This window comes from Jaculus jaculus, chromosome 2 (assembly GCF_020740685.1).
Source record: "Jaculus jaculus isolate mJacJac1 chromosome 2, mJacJac1.mat.Y.cur, whole genome shotgun sequence".
Taxonomy (NCBI): domain Eukaryota; kingdom Metazoa; phylum Chordata; class Mammalia; order Rodentia; family Dipodidae; genus Jaculus; species Jaculus jaculus.
In genome coordinates this window covers 57,687,581-57,709,328 of record NC_059103.1, presented here as the reverse complement: position 1 = coordinate 57,709,328, position 21,748 = coordinate 57,687,581, and the positions used below count along the sequence as shown (strand labels likewise).

At 41.6% G+C, this 21,748-nt stretch overlaps 1 pseudogene; it reads right to left on the bottom strand.

The window, feature by feature from the left end:
- LOC123458660 overlaps positions 1-21,494 on the bottom strand; it is a 179,920-nt pseudogene extending 158,426 nt beyond the window's left edge.
- Positions 21,495-21,748: the final 254 nt, after the last annotated feature.

Sequence of the window (21,748 nt, the reverse complement as noted above, 5' to 3'; positions counted from 1 at the left end):
GGTGCAAACATTTGACAGAATTGTGAAGGTAAAAATTATAAATCAAGGGCTGTGTAGATAGCTCAGTGGTTAATTGCTTGCTCGGCAGCATGAGGAGCTGAGTTAAATCCCCAGAACCCATGTAAAAATGCCAGGCATGGTGGCACACATTTGCAAACCCAGCACTGGGGAGGTAGAGACACGTGGATCCCTGGGAGTTGCTGACCATCCAGTCTAGCCAATATTTTTGAGCTCCAAACCAGTGAGAAAACCCTGTCTTGAAAAAGATGGGTGGCATTCCTCAGGATGATACCAGAAGTTGCCCTCTGGCCACCACATGGGCGAACCACTGTGCATGCAGACACACACACACACACACACACACACATACACACACACACAACTAAAAAGCAAACCATCACAAATTAGGAACTGTTATGGTTTGGATTTGAAATGACCTTCAAGAACTCATATGGTAAAGGCTTGGTCCCCAGTTCAGCAGTATTTAGAGGTGGGACTTTGGGCACATGATTGGATCATGAAGTCTCTGACCTCAGCAATTGACTAATACAGTGATGGGTTCATAATTTCATGAGCTACTGGGAGAAAATACACCGCTAGGAGGTGGGGCCCAGTGGAAAGGAGTGGGTCTGGCTCCAATAAGGTGATCACCTTTGTTCCACTGTGCCCTGCCCATCATGATATTATTTCTCATGGCAGGTTCAGAGTGATAGGCCCATGACAACCTCTGAATCCATGAACTATAATAATTCTTACCTCTTTGTCTTTCTCAGATTGCTTTTTACAGTGAAAATCTGACCATCAAAGGGACCCTATATATGTGTAATATGTATGTGTGTAAATGTACATGTTTATGCATACATGTATGTGTGCAAAGGCATATTTTGTAACATCAAAATAATTTCTCAAACTAGGACAATAATGACTGATTTTGTTTTTTCATAATTTCAAAAGACATTAACTCATTTCTGTAATTTAAAATTGTCAAATAATTAAGCATTTTCTCAGGAATCAGGAGTTTAATCAATAATCTTACCTTTAGATCAGGACAGTGGGTGGCTCTAGAATTAACTGAATTCCATGAAGTCCTTCCAGAAGCAAGCAAGTGTCCAGCATGGCAAAGAAGGAAGAAGTTATGGTTAAGATGTTTTTTTTTTTTTCTTTTCGAGGTAAGATCTCACTTTAGCCCAGGCTGACTTGGAATTCACTCTGAAGTCTCAGGGTGGCCTTGAACTCACAGTGATCCTCCTACCTCTGCCTCCCACATGCTGGGAGTAAAGGGGTGCACCACCACGCCCAGCTATGGTTATGATTTAATTTGGAGATAATTTCAAGATAGTAGACACAGGGTCAGCCCTGTGTGAAACAATGCAATTCCTGTTCTGATCATTTCCCCATGTTCCTCTAGTAAACCCCTAGTACCTAGCTTGTGTCTTAACCCTGTGATGTTCCTTGGGTAGTGAGGAATGCCTCCTCAGCTCTATCTCCTCACAGAGCTGTTGGATAGCATGAAAGTTCATCTATGCATTCACACTGTGTAAGGTGGCTGGTGGATTTAGAGAAAATAATTTGAAAGGAGCAAACACATCAAGACAGAGTGCCAAAGTTAGGGTAGGCACTTATGGAGAAGCTTATGTCTGTAAACTCCACACCCCTTTATAACGCCCTCACCATCTATGGATTCACAGATTGCCCACCCCGGTGTTCTGAAAATAGATTTCACTCTTCTGTTTTGTTTATTCTTCCCAGCATGCTTTTAAAAATGTACATATGAAAGTCAATTTAACTTTTCCTTAATGGAACATTTTTAAAAGGATTATGAGGATAGGAAAAGCAGCTTGCAGCAGAGGATAATTGCCATGAAATCCAGGTGTAAGTGACAGGGCAGCCACACTCCCCGGGCCAGAACACTGTTCTGAAAACATGCTTCTAAGAAAGACTGGCTACTCCTAAGTAGCCTAATTAGAGGAAGAGGAGGTGTATAATAGTAGCCCAGGTGAATATTTGATTTCTGTCACGTTTAATATTCATTTCCATTTGTCTTTCACGTGCTAGCAGTTTGCCATCTGTATAGCAATAGCTACTGCCCAGCTCAGGGCAGGGCTCACTGATGAGCTGTGGTGCCATCAGAGTCTTGGGATGAACTATCTTTTGGCAATAAGTACACAGATGCTGTGAAGCACTTTGGTGAAATAGCTTGAAAATGATCACCTCAAACTCTAGTGAGGGTATTGGAAGAACTCCTTTCTAAATGTATAGTGATTATCCATCAGAAGAACACAGGAAGGACTATTTATCACAGCCTTGCTTCAGTGATGACCGAGAAGCAGGTATGCCAATTTCTCTCTCTCTCTCTCTCTCTCTCTCTCTCTCTCCTGAGAAGTTCTCACCTAGATGGATGTGGTGGTTTGAATAGATGCTCCACAATATATGGAGAAATATGGAGGTCATTTCTATAGTATTTTATTACTATTTATAATTATTTAGAATATTAGTTATTTAGAGTGACATGGATTTGGTGTCTGTACACATTTCTAAGAGTATTTCCTACAACTACACAGCTACCTTTTTAGTCATTTTTTTCATTAAGGTGTTAAATGTGTATATATATCATGTTTAAAATTTGTAAGGCTTTCAGAGAAGTCACACTATCTGGTATTATCTTTTTCATTCATTTATTTCATATACAATATTTGTCCCTGGACTAGAAATCATATGCTAAAATGAAAAAGACAACTAGATATTGGTCCAGGTGATAAGGAAACAAAACCTTTCATATTAAAAAATAACATAAGGTATTAAGTCTGGCTTCAGCACTTATATGATGCGTTATTGTTTTGGGTGCATATATGTAGTATGTTTTATGTGTGTATGTGGTATATGCATGGGAGTGTGCAGATGTGTGCACCTGTGCTCGTGCAGAGGCCAGAGGATATTTTTCTTTATTGCTCCTCCACATTACTTCCCTGAGACAGAATATTTCAAGTTTTGGTCAGATTGGCTGACCAGTGAGCTCCAGTGGTCTTCCTGTTTCTGCCCCACAAAGTGTACAGACCACAGGCATGAGCAGCCATACTTGGCTTTTGACATAGGTGCTGGGAATGGGACTCAGGTCCTCTTGCTTGCACAACAAGTGCTTTTTCTATCTGAGCCATCTCCCGAGCTCCATAATGCATTTCTGTAATTTTATTTTTTATCAAAAATATAAATTTCCTTAGATTCGTGAGTTGAACAGTTCCACAAGTGTTGAGCAAAGGAATCACCAAGTCTTGCTCCATCTCAGAAGCACCACTTTCAACTAGTTATTCTGATTGGCACCTCTGTAGTGCTGAATAATTTCTTCCATAATTGTTTCTTATGATTTTTGGTAAGGCTAATTCACTGTCTTTCTACTTTGGAAGCAAAGGCTCATATTTTTTTTTATTTCACATTCCAAGTACATCTGCACTTCCCCCAATGCCACTTCCCAAACCCAATCATGTTCTAATTATGAGGGAAAATACCAAGTGCTAATTTTATAGGTACTAGTGAAAAGTGAGGATTTTTGTCCAATGATCACATTCTGTGTCAGTTGCTTTCTCATTGCTAGGGAAAAATACCAAAGAAGAAGCAGGTTAATAATAAAAAAGGGTTTATTTTCAGCTTGCAGTTTTGAGGGGGTGTGTTCACAATGGTGGGGAAAACATAGCACGTCTGAGAGGAAGTCTCCTATCTCCACATAAGCAGGGAAGAAGCAATACAGGCCAGTGGTGTTGGGCTGTAACAGCTCAAGGCCCACCACAGTGACACATTCTCCCACCTCCTAAAGGTTCTGCAACCTTCCCAAGCACTGCCACCAACTTGCAATTAGATATTCAAACATATGAGTCTACAGGGGACATTTTGCATGCAAACCGTCATAAACCATCATGTTCTTTTTCTGCCTATTTTCCTCTTTAGATAACAATTGTCTTTTTTTTTTTTTTTTTTTTTTTTTGGTTTTGCAGGGTAGGGTCTCACTCTAGCCCAGGCTGACCTGGAGTGCACTATGAAGTTTCAGTGTGGCCCAAAACTCATGGCCATCCTCCAACCTATGCCTCCCGAGTGCTGGGATTAAAGGCGTGCACCACCATGCCCAGCTGTCTTATTTTTTAATTACATGATTTGTTCCCATTCCTAATTTATAGCCATACTCTTCTCACAGGCCATTCTCTCCTGCCCAACCTTCTCTTGGGTATGGTCAAGAGGTTGGACTCTGGCTTGCCAAGAGCTCTTTTACACCCCCATTGCCCCTCCCCAACCTGTCCAGCATGGCCACATTTCTTTTCTGGCTCATTGCATGGCTACTGGCCCAGTTCTTGGTTCACCCATATGCTGTGAATCCTTCATCCTCCTTTCCTGGAGACTATGTCCCTTTCCATCATGCTCAACACTGGTACCTGGGTGGAGTCTATTCCTTCGTGTCCTCATTAAAGCACATGTGAAAGCCGATAATCATAGCTTAGTGGGCTTGCCTCACAACATGAGGAACTGAGGCATGGTGGCCTGTAATCCCAACATTGGGTAGGTAGAGACAAGAGGGTTCCTGTATCTTGCTGGCTAGCCAACCTAGCCTAATTTATCAAAGATCCTGTCTCAAGAAGAGGTAAATAGCATTCCTAAAGATGATACCTGAGCTTGTCCTCTGGCTTCCACATGCAGCTCACACATGTGAAGATGCGTGCACACACACATATCCTCAGAAAGAAAAAGAGCTTGTGACTAAAATGGGTATTCAAGTTACATTTGGCTGCTTACCATGAACATTACACCCTGATGACAGCCAAAGACTTGCAAGAAGCATGAAGGTGGGAGATCCAGTTCTGAAGTGTGACTGTGCAGTCAATGACGTCTCAAAGTCATTCCATTCTTCTCCCACCTGGTCTTTGATATTCCTCCCAACTTCATATCTGTCTTCCAATAGGAGAGAGTGGAACAATCTCTTTAAATACCATATTCTGATTATTTGATAAACTGTCTAATAGGACCCCACGGATCTCTAGTTGATCAGGTTTATATATCATAACATTCCTAAATATCAAGTTTATTCATTGAGCACTTTTCTGTCATAAGAAAATTTTGATTCAGTTAATAAGAAGGTTGGGGACTAGGTCATGGTATGTGATGATCCACATCATTCACACATACGAAAACATATACTTATATATTTTAATTGACTCCTTCCTTGGATATTCATTTAGCTGGACATTGAATGATGACTTGGAAAATGCTTTTCTTCAGAACTCTAAAAGCCTGTCTTGCAGTAGCCCACACAAAGTGTCACTTCCTGAAAACTCATTAGACCTGGGACCCCAACCCAGTCTGTCACTGACATTTCTGGATGATGTACTCAGTTGTTACTCCCATTTGGTCAGCTCTTTGAACCCTTAGTGAGGCTTTTTAATCAGTAACTCTATGTCCTTCAATTGTGAGCACACATGAACTTTAGTTGTCAGGAAGTTCCCTGCTCTTTCTTCTCGATTCTCTTTCTGAGTCTCCCAGACATTGGATGCCATGTTGAACTTTCTTATTGCCTTACTGTTGTCATACCTGTTTTTCTCTTCTATGTTCTCTTCTTAGTTCTTCTTCCTAGGAAATTTTTGAAAGATTATGCCCCAATCCTACCAGAAGGATTTTGGTACATACTGTCAAATTTTAATATGTGAGGGATCTTTCTGGCTCTTTGAATCTCTTTCCTTTTCATATAAACTTCCATTCCTATTTTAGGCATGTATTATCTTCTCTTAGGTCCCAAAAATAATATTCTTAAGATTTTTAAAAACTTATTTTCTTTAAGTGCTCAAGTTTTCTTTCTTTTGTTGGGCTTCGACTCTGCACATTGTATAAGGCTATTCTCAGACATCTGGAAACCCTGGGCTCCCAAACATTGACCTAAAGCCCTTTTCCATCCAAATTTTGTGGCTGTCATCTTTTATTCAGTTATTGCCCATCTTTCTTTTGAGTTTGTGCCTTCACTTAATAATTTACTATCATTTTTGTAAGCTTTGAGAGTAACCAGTAACCTGCTGAGTTAAGTAGGAGAATAAAAGTATTTACCACTCTTAAAATGTGCATTTCTTATTTCCTCTTTCTGAAGGTCATTCCACACCTCACGCCAATGTAACAGTGAGAGAGTTCATATTTAGCAGAGGATGAAGTAAGAAATAGGAGTGTTTTCTTCTGATTTCAACATGACTCTGGGAAGCTAGGCCTGAGAATAGCCCACAGCACTCATTTTTGAAATAGGCTGAGAACCTGCAAATGCTGCTATCTAAGATGGCGTACTCACATTTGTTCCAGGGGATGAGGAAGCGGGTGCTTTCCCAGGATAGCTCAGTCTTTGGGAGTCAACACTAACTTATCCTTGGAGTCACAGAGTAGGCACTGCAGCTATGGCAGCCCTTGAAGAAGACACCCTTCCTTTCTCAGCCTTTACATTGCACGTGAGTTGCAGCTTTAGATTCCTGGCTTCCCAATTCAACTCCACCTCATTTTCCAGAAGTATTTTACCCTCAATCTACACTTGTACACTAGACTGACACTTGTGTTACTGAGTTTACAGACCACATGTGAGTAATGACTTTAAGGATACAGACAGAGAACCCCAATGAACTTCTGAAGTCTTATTGTTCTTCATGCATAAACAATGGGTGAAATCATACAGGACTAGTATAGTCTGTCAGGACTTCAAGTTCTGAAGACATGAACCCCAGAAGTATTGGAAAAGTGACCAACTCATATTCAAATAGAGAACATGGAGGGTGTGATGACTCCTCATAATGAACTCATTACCATCAGGTGGAGGGCTCCCATAAATGCAAGAATCCATGACCTCATTGTAACGAGGCAACTTGTCACTTGTTTGGAAGTAATCTCAGGACATTAAGGGAGAACTTCTCAAATATCCCACTAACAGTAAAGCTAATTACCTTGTGCTAAGTAGGGGGTGTGGCAAACTCTTATATGAGGTAGTCTCGGATTCATTTTGAAAAACCTCCAGGACAATGATTACATTATAAAACTGTATAAATAGGGACCAAGGAAATAGTTAAGTGCTTACCTTACAAGCACGAGGACTTGAGTCCTGGGTGCAATGGCTTGCACTTTTAATTCCAAATCTGGGGATGTGGAGACTAGAGATCCCCTGGAGCTTGCTGGCCAGGCAGTCTAGCCTAATTGGTGAACTTCAGAGAAGTAAGAAACTCTGCTGCAAAAGGAGTTGGGCAGTGTTCCTGAGGATGACTCCTGAAGTCACCCTCTGCTCTCCACAGGACACATGTACACACATGTACACAGATAACATAGGAACCAGTACACACAAACACATACATACACACACATAAAAATAAATAAGTAAAACTGCTTAAATGGGGAAAGGTAGGTAACTATTTTAGCAAAATAAAAACTATAGTTGACAAGATGCAGAGAGAAAGTATATCTGAAAGTGAAACTGATAAACAGAATATATACAGTGAGATTTGAAGACATAGTATGTTCTCATATTTAGCTTAATGTAGAATCAGATGTGTAGAGTTGGAAAGGATTGTGATATCAGTTTGCTCACACAGACTCTCCTGATCTTGCTGAGAGGCCTGGGAGTAGTAATCCCTGTGTAGCAAGCTCCTTCAGGGGGCAAGCCTGGTTTGTAACACCTCTTCTCTCTCAGGCTTATTGGAGAAATGACTAACTCAGGTTAGGCAGGAAAAAGACACATGCAAAGATGAGGTTGGAGCATCTTTTGGTTCTAAGAAGAAAATAGCTATACAAACAGCAGACTCATGGCACACGTGTAGGAGATAAGGGGATGACATGATAGAGCTCCCAGTGACCACAGCCGAACAAGACAAATAATGGCGGATTGGATTCTATCCCAGAGTACAAAACAAATATCCAGAAGTCTTCACAAGCACAAAAGAATGGCCAACATGAAAGTAAACAGGAGGGAAGAGTGAAATGTGTGCATAGGCCTGTCAGCTAGGTTCAGCGGCTTCTCTACTGGCCTCTTCACTACCTTGATGGCAGCTGAAAGTGAGGCTTCCTTAATGAGCAAAACAGGAAGGAATGGAAGAAACAACTTACAGAGTGGAGGTTGGCTAGCACCAGCTCTGCTCAGTGGTCAAGGTCAAAAGCAAATGTCTTAAGCCTCATTTATGTGTCATTTCTGGGGTCCTACTGATTTGATCACAAGAGAAATACCGGACATATGCTGCATGAAGGACATTCTACAATCTCTGCCCAGTGTTCTCATAACATTCAAATTCTATAGAGGCAAATAAAATCTGAGATATTGTCCCACACACTAGCTGCATAAGGAGACATCAGAACTAAGAGGACATTAGTGTGCTGGGGTTGTGGCACAGAACAAGGCCTCTGGGCAGAAGCTCAGGCTATGTGACCAAGTGTAGACCTGGACTTTGCTTCATAGTAGGTTGTCAGTGCTGGCTCATTGCCTGTCTCCAGTGTGTCGTGGGTAGGGAAGAGTCTAGAAGCAGGAGATAGCCTGACAGAGGTAGGAAAGAGTTCTGGGATGAGTATACACAAGAATAGGACAGTGGTGTCCAAACATAGTCAGTCTGGGGATGGCCAGGATTTGAATAGCCATACAACCATGGCGGTGCACCTTGAGAGCATGAAATGCTGCCCCCAGAATCTGGCAGGGTGCAGGCTCAGGGAAGCCCTTCCTGGGAGTACTTCTCCCAGGAGCCATCATTTTAGCCAAGATGCTGTATTATTTCCTGCAGAGTTGGAATGATGGTGGAATTTATGTCAGGGTCTTTTGAACAATAACAGCTTAAGTAGTAGACAGTGCTGAGTGCAGCTCCTGGCAGGTGAGCAACATTTTAATGTTCTTATGAAGGACTGAATGCAATCCAGCAATAAGGTTCACATTGACGGCCTAAGGTTCTCATAGAAGGTGAAATGACTCCTAGAAGGACTTAGGAAAAGCAGTATGCTATAACAAGTCCCATTCAAAAGTGGTAACACACCTTATCCATGTGAAGTGCTCTGGAGAGGTGAGTGGGAAGTAGGCAGTGCAATGTTAAGGTGAAGTCTTGAGTCCTCACAAAGCCCTGATTGCTCTCAATAGAAGTACTAGTGAAAGTTCTGGAACACCCATAGGTCTTGTTGGAACTGTTCTGCCAAATAAAGGGTTAGTGGTTTCAGAGCTGATCAGAAACTACTAGCACTATACAAGACATCTTCTCTGTGGGACCAGACTTCAGCAGTGCCTTCCTGCCCACATTCTTGCTTCTTCAGTATCTGTAATTCTTTAATTTATACAGAGCCCCCATATGGAGAGATCCTCAAATGACTTCTATGTCCCTAGCAGTCACCAGTCACTCAAGTTAACCCTTGTTTTAGGAGTAAAGATAGTCAGAGACTATAAGCAGCAATAAAGCCCTATGATGTCTCATGGGCAGCCCCTTTGTTTTTCTTTCAGCTAATGTATGCAGAGGAAAGTAGGTGTGCATTGGCTTGTTCTCTAAATTTGCCCCCTCCCACATGTAGATTTTGCAATAGCCAGAGCTTTCCAGAGCTCCTTGGGGCTTCCTGAGCCCCAACTCATGTCCAGGAAGCCTGAACAGCATCCCACTGACTCACCATTGTCTGAATTCTTTCCATTTAAAGAAAGTTTTCTTTTCATTCCTGAATTGTGTAAGAGGGTGGCCCAGGTGGTGTCATGATGATGCAGTTCAACATCTGCAGTAGGGAGCCCCTGTGTCCCCAGATGTGACCCACTCTGATCAACGTAATCCAAGGAGGAGAAGCTCACCATTCATCAAGATCAGCTGCTTTGTGAGAGAAGGCTCCTTCAGATGGAGGATGAGCATACCTCACTGCTGCAGGTCCTGTGACTCCCAATGTCCAGGTCCCAGCCATGCCCTGGCTGCTTGAGGCTCAAATTGCTGAGGCAGCTGCAGGCTTTTCAGCATCTGCCAAGGGAAAAGTCTGAATAGAATGCGAGCCAAGTCTTTTTACAGCCTGTGTTATATACTTCATTGTATTATGTCAGTCCTCAACTACTTCTTTCATACTTAATGGTGACTTAAATATTGTGATGAACCCTGTACAGCTTTTATTTAGGAGGAAGAAAGAGAGAGGGCGAGAGAAAGAGATAAAGAAACAAAGGAAGGAGGAGGTGGGATGGAATGAGGAAGAGAAGTTAACATAGCATAATTGACACAAATTCTAGACTTGCCAGAGTGAGTCAGTGAGTTCCAGGCCAACTTGGCTACAGAGTGAGACCCTGCCTCACAAACTTAACAATTAAAGAGAAAAGAAGTGAAGAAGCAAAAGAGGATGGACAGAGAAAGATGATCAAAAGAAGTCCTGGGGGAGGGGGTTGATAAGTATATTTACAGCACAAATAAAAACATAAATAACAAATTTCCCTTTCACTAAAAACCAATCAACTAGTGCATACACACCCATTTGCACATTGCAATGGGGTGAGAAGTTATGACAGCAGAGACAGATATCCCAAGAGACTTTCTCAGATGCTTAGATTGGTAAGGTGGGATCCTTTTTCCTAGAAGATTGGTAACCTCAATCTTTATGATGTGATCAGCCATGGAAGGAAAACAGTATACAGCACAACGTTCCTGTCCCCAAATTACTAGCAGATTTGCATTCCACTCATCCTGCCCCTTGACAGACAGACAGCTTGTTCTGTGACCAACACCCCAGAGCATGTTTAAAGGCAGGGTATTGGCCTTTCCTAAGGGGTCACATCTTCATGATAGAAGGCAATGTCTCATTGGAGGACTGGGGCTCTCTCTCTTGAGATCTGGTAAGTAACAGAATACAAATGCTAAAGAAAAACAGGACTAAAGCATATATACACATACATATGACTCCCAAGGTCAGGCCTATTAAAATTTCCTTGTAGAAGCAATGGTGGGGGAAAGGTCATCAGATTTGAGATCCAGCAAAATTCCTCCCTCCTGCCTTGTCTCCTGCATGTAATACTGCCCTAGGTGTACATGGTCTTAGAAGATGCTGGAATATATACCAGGTGGAAGATTCACCGGGGTTGGGGCCTTCATTAATGTTGCTATCCAGAAGGCATAATCCATGCTGGGGTGGAATTTCTGGTGATAAAGTGTCTTCTGAATTGCACATGCATCAGTAAGTAACCTCTCACCCATGCACCTATAAATGCACTTAATAAACTTGGTTCATTAAGCTGGGATTGATTAGAATAATTCTTTTGGTCTGTCATGTGGCCCTTGCTGGAATGCATAGATTTTCACATCACCCCAGGAAGATTTCACTATGTAGCCCAGGCTGATCTCAGACCAATCAACCTACTGCCTACACCTCCCCAGTGCTGGAATTGCAAGTGTGTACTACCACACATGCTTCTTTCCCCTTAATCTTAAGGGAAGTGATAACTACCTAGAGGTTAGGCTTTCTTCAATGGTATCAGCTAGCAGAAAGGACAGAGTGTATAGACACTAAAAATATACAGTATCTGATAGAGGAAGAACTGAAAGCAGTCAAGCAAGGTTCCAGGTGAGTATGCAGGGAGGAGTCCAAGTTAAGCATAAGGGTGGTTTTGCTGAGGGCTGGGAGGGTTCAAAATTGTGGAGGAGAGGAAGAGAGGAAGAGCAAAGGCAGAAGACTCAGTGACAGAGAAAGCACAGTGACAAAAGGGAAGTTTGTCTGGTCTTGGTTCAGAGAAGACAAAGAGGAAAGAGGCCCAGATACTGTAAGAGTAAATGGTAGTTAGGAGCTGAGAAGGACCTTCCTCATGTACCTCTCCCACTCATATCTGAGAAAGGAGGCAATGAGCACATGACTATATAATCACTGGGCTTGAACTACTTAGGGAATCCCCATGTCAGAAAGGAGGCTACATCAACACAACCCAAAGTCCCAAGGATGCCTTAAGGCTTTGGCATAGTGGCTACAAATATAATGCCAAAAGTTTAAATGTTCACATTTAATAAGTTTAACATTGATAGGAAAAGTTATTTGAACTAAGTAGCCATCAATATGGTTCAGAAAATTTGCTGACAATATGTAGAAGTTACCAAGGAAGTGAAAATCAACTTAGAAAATCAAATTTACCTTTATTGTCTTGCATCATAAAAATTAAGACTTAAGAGGAAAATAAGGACTAAATACATTTGGAACAGAATCAAATTTAACTACAAATATAATGTCTAAATCTCAGAATAAATTTCTAAGAAGAGAAGAAATCTCGTTTAAAAAATTCCCTACTCCCACTTTCCTTCAAAGCAATTTATAAAATTTATTGAAGTGAATTACAAAAAAAATAAAAGATTGTCTATGTGTGATAATGTACAGAATGTGAGTAAAATGTTAAATAGGAAAAGTCTCTTTATATTTAAAATATTTTATGCTTTTTTTGGTGTTGTTGAGGTAGAGTCTCACTCTAGCCCAGGCTCACCTGAAATTCACTATGTAGTCTCAGGGTGATCTCCAACTCATGGCAATCCTCCTATCTCTGCTTCCCAAGTGCTGGGTTGGAAGGTGTGCACCACCACACTTGGCTAAGCTATTATATATAGTGTTTAAAAGGCAAATGTAATCATAGAATTGCAATATTTCCTCATGCTTGCACAGATAACACTTTAAACACAGAGCATAGCCATCTCCTGAGTCCTTACACTATATATAGTTAAGGTTGTCTATATGTTCTCTTCTTCTGAGGGTAACCAGATATCAGCAGGGCCAGCACAATGTTGTGCTGCTGACTTGTGTGTGTCCATGTGTGTGTGTTCATGTGTGTGCGCTTGTTAGTGTGTGTGAGGGCAAAGGCGAGTGTGGAGGTCAGAGAACAACTTTCCACTTGGTCCTCACCTTTCCACCTCATAAAGGTAAGGTTTCTCTCTTTGTATCTCTCTGTTATTATTTTCTTTGCTGCAGTCACTGTGCACTTTCAGGAAATCCTCCTGTCTCTGCCTCACATCTCAACACCAATGTGCAGGAATTCCATAAGGCCACTATGACTTCTGGCTTTTTATATGGGATTCGGGGGGCACTGAACTCAGGCACTAAGGCTTGAGTGACAAAAGCTTTATCCAATGAGCCATCACCCTAGCCCTGAAACTGGGATTTTTAAGTCCAGCAAAAAAGACTGCAGGGTTCAGAGTATGTATTCAGTCAGCATGAGAGAGATGTGAACAGATGTAGAACTTTTACTAAATATGCAACGTTGTGTCAACTTGTCTCAATGTAAGGGCAAAGGGGAAGTGAGGATGACACTTCATGGCTACATCCTTTGACAGAATCATAAGGTTAAACTAGAAAAAAAATGAACAGGAATGAGACAAATAATTGTACAAAATATTTTATACCTTTTCCAATTCTATCAATAGTGGGGATATTTGATATTGTCGAGACAGATGAGCTCCAAGTACATAAGGAAAGCAATGTGATGAAATGTGCCTGATCCATCATCTGCTCAGCTTAGAATCGGTGTTTGATGCAGTGAGAGGTGTTGTATGAGACTGAACACACAACTTGCCATCATGACTTAGAGATGGAACTAGTAGTATAAGTGCACAAGTTGTACTATGTTCTCTCTATGCTTACTGGAGCAGCTCCGAGACAGTAGCAGTACAGAAAGCATGGTCATGGCCTCAAGACACCATCTCCATACAATTTCTTCTCCAGAAGGTGGAGCAAGGAAGGCACAATAAAAGTCTGGGACAACTGGAGACAAGCAGAAAGAAAGCCACCAACATGACTGGAGTCACTGCAGTCCATCTGGAGAGGGAAGCACTGAGCTCACTCACTAACAGCTATAAGTATAGTGCACTTTTCCTACCCACTCAGTCTGTCTGGACCCTCTTGTTAAAATAGTTTAAAAGTCCAACTTGTTACTCTGAAGGCTAATTATCTTCACAACAGTAAATAAAAGGGAAGGCTCAAAGTGCTTACACTGCTATATCTTCACAAAGTCTACCAGGAACCCAGTGTGATAAGAGAGCACTTCTTGTAGAATTATTCTATCTGAGGCTGGGAGGGTGGCTCAGTGGGCAAGTGTTTGTCATGAAAACATGGGGGCCTGGGTTTGATCCCCAGAACCCATGTAAAAAGCTGGGCATGTACATGCATGCTTGTAACCCCAGTCCTGAGTGGATATGAGATAAAAGGATTACTGGGGCTCACTGGTCACCCAGCCTAACGAACAAAAATGGCAGCTCCAGGTTCAGTGAAAAACTCCATCTCACAGAAACAACACATAAAAGTGCTAGATGAGACCACCCACTGTCTCCTGCCTCTGCACACTTACATACAGGATGCACACATATTTACCTTGTGCACATACACACCATGCCACAATACTAGACACACACAAAAAAGTAATGATTACAAATATTGCATCTAACATAGGAGAAATGAATGAAAGAAGTAGATTGTCAGCCTTTTTCAGTATCCATGGAATCCACTTATCTAGTCCTTAGCAGCCAAGGACCTGTGACATCATAAACATGTGAATGACCTTCCAGGTGGAAGCCACCAGGTATGCTTTGGAAGATCTCCCCACACTGCAGCCTCAAGTCTAGGAGGGGAAACTGCACAGAGGAACACACTGAACCTTATCATGTGTGTGTGAATTTAGCAAAATGGGTGGTCCATCTGGGGATGGTGAAATGGTTGTGATGGAGACAGAGCCTAGGGAGGGATTTGGGGTGCACCGAGAGAGTGCTACCTCTATTCTGAATAGAGATAATGAGGAGCTGGTCCCACAAGACTTCATTAATACAAGCCTTGTTTGACACTGCATCCTGTATCTGTACTTTATTTTATAACTCAAAGAGCTGTAAAGGACAAAACCATAATTACTTATATATTTATATTTTTATATTTGGTAGGGATTAAGATTGAAAGTAAGGTGTCTTAGGACATGCTGGTAAAAGTTGTATGCATTTTAAATGTGAATTTTTCTATGTACATAGAAAAGTATGTAAGAATAATTTATAATACTAAGCATACCACAATAGCAATTCTCCAATGTTGACATACTATTAGTTTTGTTTCATTTTTTAAACTTTGAATATGTTAGTTTCTCTTTATTTACCACATGATCTCACTTTTTTTTTTCTCACTTCACTCCTTCTTACAAGGAACCACTATCATTGTTCATAGCAAAACAAACAATAACATCCTCCAGTCTTCCTAGGCCAAGTCTGTCCCATTCCATAAGAATTCATTCCTTGAATACTCAGAGCAGCCACATGAAGCAAATGCTGCTCCCCGTTGGCCATATGGAAAGAGAGAGGTACAGAGTGGCTGGGAAATTTGCTGAAGGTCTTAGAACTATAAGTCAGGAAAATGCTGAGCCAGGCAGTGACTCCTGAGTAGTGATCTGTGAGAAGCCATTGTGCCCAGACAGAGCACACAAGAGGAGGACCATCATGGAATCAGATGCTATGCATTGCTTTCCTTTCCTGTAGTTCTAAGAAGTCAGAAGTATGTTAGTTTTTCTACACATATGAACCAGTTACTTCTCATGTTCCTGTGTCCAAATACCTGACACAAAGGAACTTAAGGAAGGATTTATTTGAGCCTGCCGTTTCAGATGGGAGACAGTTGGCTACAGCAGGAGCTTGAAGCGGCTGACAGCATTTTTCCCGTATGCAGACAGCAGAGGACAAAGAAGTGGGGCTAGGTGATTAACCCCCAAGTCCTGACCCCAGAGACTTGCTTCCTCCCGTAAGGGTCTACATTTTAAGGGTTCTACAACCTCCCCAAACATCACCATTAGCAGAAGATCTCAAGTTTGAGCATATGACCATATAGGGAACATTTTCTATTCAAGACACAACATGTGATTGTCTGCAAAGAAATCATATTAGTAGGAAACTGTAGATAAAGTCAGATATAAAGTCAAGAGGCACACAGTTTTGAGACCGTTTTACCTCCCTTGTGGTTTTTGGACTATATGTAATTCACTGTCACCTGACACCCTAGCTGTAATCATACCTACTGAGTGTGCCATTCAGCTTTTCCTGGCCACTTTACATCAGCAACAAAGATAAATGAGTGTACAACATTGCTAACTTCTCTTAGTTTAAAAATTCTAAATATGCATTGAAAATATCATTGTACCCCAAAATAGTTAAACTTTTTATAAATCAGTTAAAATTTTTTTAAGTTCTTTTTTTTTTTTTTTTTTTTCAAGGTAGAGTCTCACTCTAGCCCAGGCTGACGTGGAATTTACTATGAAGTCTCAGGGTGGCCTCGAACTCACGGTAATCCTCCTACCTCTACCTCCCGAGTGCTGGTATTAAAAGTGTGTGCCACCGCTCCCAGCTTTTTATAAAGTTCTATGATTCTGTTATTTACAATTTTTGAAATTATTTTGCAGTTGTAATTGAAAATTAATTTATAATTATTTGTGATATCCCAGGACAGAGGAAATCACAGGAGTTTAAAAAATTTAAACATAAATTTTACTTTTATGGATCTTACTGAATAAAGGCAATGTTAATGAGATTTATCATTTTATGATTAGTGTGACTAGTAGCAGTGTTAAAAACAGTGTGTTAGAAACATAGTTGTAATTGAATCAAGTCTAGATAGGAAAGTTTATGTTGTATTTAAAATTCTTATTATATATCTGCCTTTTCTGGTTGAAGATAATAACCAGGCCACTTAACAATTAAATCAGAGAGCAACCCTGAGATGCCATAAGTGACTACTCCATATCTACCTGCTGAACCACCTTGACTGTGTCCACCAGCCAGCTCTTAGGACAAACCCTGCCTACAGCTCCCTCCCCAGCAGCCTTTCTCTCTGGTGGCTCCTTGGTCCCTGCGTGTTCCATTTTGCAGAATCTCTAGTAGCAGAGAGAGAGGCATTTTACAGAGTTTGGGAAGGTCTTGTCTATAGCATTTCTGAGGATCCCTGGGCACCCCACCATGATTGTCATTTGTTTCTTATCTACATCTCAGCTTTGCCCAATACTTTACACCTCTCTGACCTTTCTGTCACTGTCAATTTTCTCCATCTCCCTTGATATTCTTCAGCACCTCCAGAGCCTCCAGAAAGCCAGAGAGAGTAAGCTCGTTCAGCGAACCTCTGATGTTTGGTGGAACCATATGTTTACTGTGTGTGCTTGGGTGGTTTTCATCAGCATGGGGTGACTTCTCTTTGAGGTCACCTTTCAGAAGCAGTTGACTAGGCATAGATTTGAACATGAGCTTTGTTATCTTTTAAACATTTTATCATTTTGTATAAACAAAATATTAACAAAAGCAAGTAGTACTTATTACTGAGGTTAATGTTTTGAATGATTCTGGCTTTTAAAGATTTTTTTTTTGTATTTATTTACTTATTTGAGAGAGAAAAAGAGAGAAATAGAGAAGCAGATAGAGAGAATGGGCATACCAAGGCCTCTAGCCTCTACAAACAAACTCCAGAGGCATGTGTTACTTTGTGTATATGGCTTTATGTGTGTACTAGGGAACTGAATCTTGGTCCTTAGGCTTCAGACAAATATTGTAACTGCTAAACCATCTCTACAGCCAAATTCTGGATTTTTCTAAGAAGTACATTCACCCAGAGTGAAGATATTTTCATAACTGAGGAAATTGCATAAGATTTCCAGAGACCCTGACAGTGCGGCAAACACATCTTGTCTTCAGCCACACAACTCTGGGTAAACATGACCCTGGATGAAGGGGACAAAATATGCGATATGCTGTTTGGGTACTGGTTGGCTCATTCACATTATTGTGTATTTTGACTTTGGCATTAGATGAGACAAGCATGGAAAGTGTTTGGTACAGGTCCTCCTTCACATGCTGAGGAAGCCAAGTTAAGGCACGCTGCAAATTTAACTAGGCTTTTCAAACCTAGCATAATACTCAAAATTCTGTTCACATTCTGATTTTTCTAGTGGTTGGGAAGTGCATTTTTAATTTCCTTCTATCAATGCCTTCAGTGAGGTATGATTTTAGGGGAGAAGCATCAGGCCCCTTCATACAGGTCAGTGCTCTACCCGCAGTAAGCAGCATTCACATTAGCCTCCTCTGCCTCTATCTATCTGTCTACATTTCTTTCTTTCTGTCTTCCTCCTATATCCCCTTGTTTTACCCTGTTTTTATTTCTTTCTCTCTCCTTCTTTCTCTCTGTTTCTCCCTCCTTGTTTATACTTATCTCTTTCCCTCTCACTATCTCTCCTTCTCTGTCTCTGCCTCTCTTCTCTTGGTCTCTGTCTTTGACTTTGGCCAGTTACTTTCTTGACTTTCTTAAAGTAGGTAGTTGGTGATCACTCAGATAGTATTTTATTTCATCTGTAATCTCCCATAAGTCTAACATCTGTTTATGCTTTTATTTCTATTTAGAAAGTAAGTGCATTTGGGAAATGAGATTTCAATCCTATAAATGGAAGTAAATTGTCTAAACTCCACAACTACACATATCTAAAGCAAATGTCGATAGTAAGGATCCGTCTGATCTCTACTTCTCATGCCCTTCATAAAGAGTATCTTTTTTTTTCTTGTCTTGGATGATGAAGGCAAGTTCAAGGTAATGTAACCCTCAGCTCATGAATGTATGCATTTAGAAATCATGTTGAGAAGGCACAACTAGGCCACCCTGGTGCAAAGCTTGCCATCAATCACAGAAAGTTGCAATAAAAAGTCTGAAATTATGTTACTAAGAGATCTTGATTCCAGTAAAACATTCCTCGCTGTCCACAGTGGCATGAGGGAAAGTCAGGCAGTGGATGGCAGAGAGTCCAGCAGTAGCAGGATGCCTGAGACATGGGGAAGGATGGGCTGGAATGTCTCCAGGCAAAAACAGCATACCCACATCCAGGCAAGCTTCTGGGAGCCATAGGAGAAACACAGGGTGACTATAACAGAGTGACTGAATCCCATGGTCCCAACTTCAGGCTGCCCAGATACTTTCTCCCTGTCACATGCAGCTGAAGGGCTCCAAAGAGAGCCAGAGTTGGGAGACTGGACATCACGGCTATGTGTCTGTAATATAGCAGTCAGAGAGAAGGAGAAGGCAGAACCACTAATGGCAAGGCCAGGAGACAGAGAGGGCCAAGGAGTCAAGGAGAGCAAACATCCTTCACCAGAGCACTCAGCAAATAGTAGTATGTGAGTCTGTATGTGGAGGAGTCATCAATCTAAAGATAGAAATCCGTGATCCTAGCAGAACTCAACATGGCTGTCAGGGGTCAGGTGGCCACTGAGTGCTTCCCATATAGCTGGTTCAAGCAGTGATGGCTCCCATGGCACAGATGCATCAGATAAAAAATAAAATAAATACTTCACTAGTGAGCTGTACATTGGTTAAATTTTGAAGTAATTGCATTCTAGGCATATTTGATTGTGTAAGATACATTTTTATGCTCTGTTTTGTCCCTATGTGTAGTGCTATTCATTTTTGCAAAGCCCAGTGGGGTACAGGGTTTGTGTGGAGTATGGATTCTGATGAAAGGGGCAGGGGGCTGAGCCATGGCATTTTGATGTTTACTGGAGGTGCTTAGGGTCTGGGTCTAATGCTGCTCAGGTGCTCCTATGCTCACCTTAGTAACAAGAGGAAATGGAAGACTACGGCACTGTCAGCCCACAACTGGGAGACCAGACTCCTGCTGAGTGGTGCATTAAAAGATAGCTAGGAGCCAGGCATGTGGTGCTGCACACTAATCCCAGCACTCAGGAGGCAGAGGTAGGAGGATGGCCATGAGTTCAAGGTCACCCTGAGACTACATAGTGAACTCTAGGTCAGCCTGGACCAAAGTGAGACCTACCTAAAAGAAGAAAAATCAAAAAAACAAACAAACAAAAAAGATAGTCAGGAACTGCTGTGATTACAACTTAGTAAGACCCCTACATCACAGATACATTGTTAGGATCTTTCTCCATGCAAGTTTCTTCTAGCTAAAGCTCATATAAGGTATGGTGGATAACAGGGCAGGAAATGCTCATGTGTTTTAGCTGACTTCCTTGTTTCATTTTCGGAATAGCATAGTTCTGAACCCATGCATTCCCTGTCTGCTACCTGAGAAAGTTTTATGTGTACTTCCTGTACAGACATGCTTTGAGCTGAAATTCCCAGAATTCCACGTGGAGGAGGGTACCTCCTAGAGAAAGCTCCAGAATATCAAAAGTGAAGGAGGAAACTGCAAGCAAATAATCCAGGACTGTGTGTGAAAAACTGTAGGAAAGTCCCAAAGAGAGACAGGCCAAAGGGTCTTTATACTTCCACTTGGCCTCTCACCCAGAGGAACCAAGGCTTAACTGTGGTGTATGATGTGTGTATATGTGTGACACACACACACACACACACACACACACACAGAAAATGTGTCTGTTTGTGTTTCATACTATCTCCTAGTTCTCATATGCAAGCAAAGGAAAGTACTGCCTTACTTAAGGGAAAAACAATTTATTCACAAGACATCAGGAGTCCTCCAAAGGCCCAGGCATGGAGAGTAAGGAGCTCAGGTGTGGGACTGGGACTGCACCATCACACAACTGAGCAAACTATTTTTCTTTTGTCCCATAAAGCCTGGGGTAGCGTTTATAACCAACAACTAGTTCATAGATGTTCTGCCAGAGTGAACGCCAAAAGTCTTCACTGAGAGGCTGAGTTCACCCCAGTGGATCTGTATAGGAGTCATCTGCTGCTTTCTCACTGGACCCAACATTCCCGAGATGCTTCAGGAGGCAGCACCTCTTCAGCCATCCTGATAGATGCCCTAAGCAAGCACTACTAACTCTGCTTGGCTCCCCAGCAGTAAATGAAAAAACCAGAAAGTGAAAGCACAGAAGACAAGGTAGCACACCTTGCCCTTCTGTCCGTAGAAGTAACCTGGGCCTTCCAGTTAGACCTTAGAACCTTACAAGGTAGCAGGCAACTTTATTTTACTATCTGGCCAAAAAACACAAGGTCCTACATTCTAGGTCCTTGAAGAGGACCATTGTTCATAGGCAAGAGGGCAATTATGTTGTGTGTGCAAATGAAGAGTTAATCTAACCTGAGATAGACTGTGAAGGCCATGATTTGTTCCTGATATAACAAAGAAATTTATAATTGGCCTTACCCCTTTTGGGAAAAAAAATACCCGTTTCCTATGCTTGGAGCTCAGTTGATTTGCTTGGGTAGAGATAACACACTAGGAAGAACACTCATTACATCAAACACAATTAATCACATCATTAAAGTACTTGTTACAAAATCATTACATGCTTTCAACATGTAATGGTCCAGAATAAATATTCCCATTACAAAATGGAAGAACTGGGATATAGGAAGGAAAGATTAGGCCAAAGCAAGACCAAAATCCAGCCTGACATACACCAAATCCTGCAGCTCCATGTACAGCATTTGGGACTCTTGATGAAATCATCTGATTCCAAAGAGTTGGATAGTGCTGATGCCCTTCCAACTCTTACCTGTAGCTCACATAGCATCTCCCTTGGACTAGTCCACTCTGAGCCTTTACCTGTAGCTTTTACTGGTAGATATCCCATGGTCCTATCATCTCTGAGATCTTACGATCTCCATTTCAACTTAGGTTTCATCTTCCATGTTTCATGCAATCACCTCTCCGGGTCTCCTTGTTGGGAATCTGACCTTGCCTCACATTGCCCAGTTTTAGCAGATCTCTAAAGCCATGGAGAAAGACACCATGCATGTCTCCCCTGTCCAAACCTTGCATTTTTCATTGCTGCAATATTAGTACCTTATGAAAATGCTACCAAGTTCTTCTAGCAGCTGAGGATTG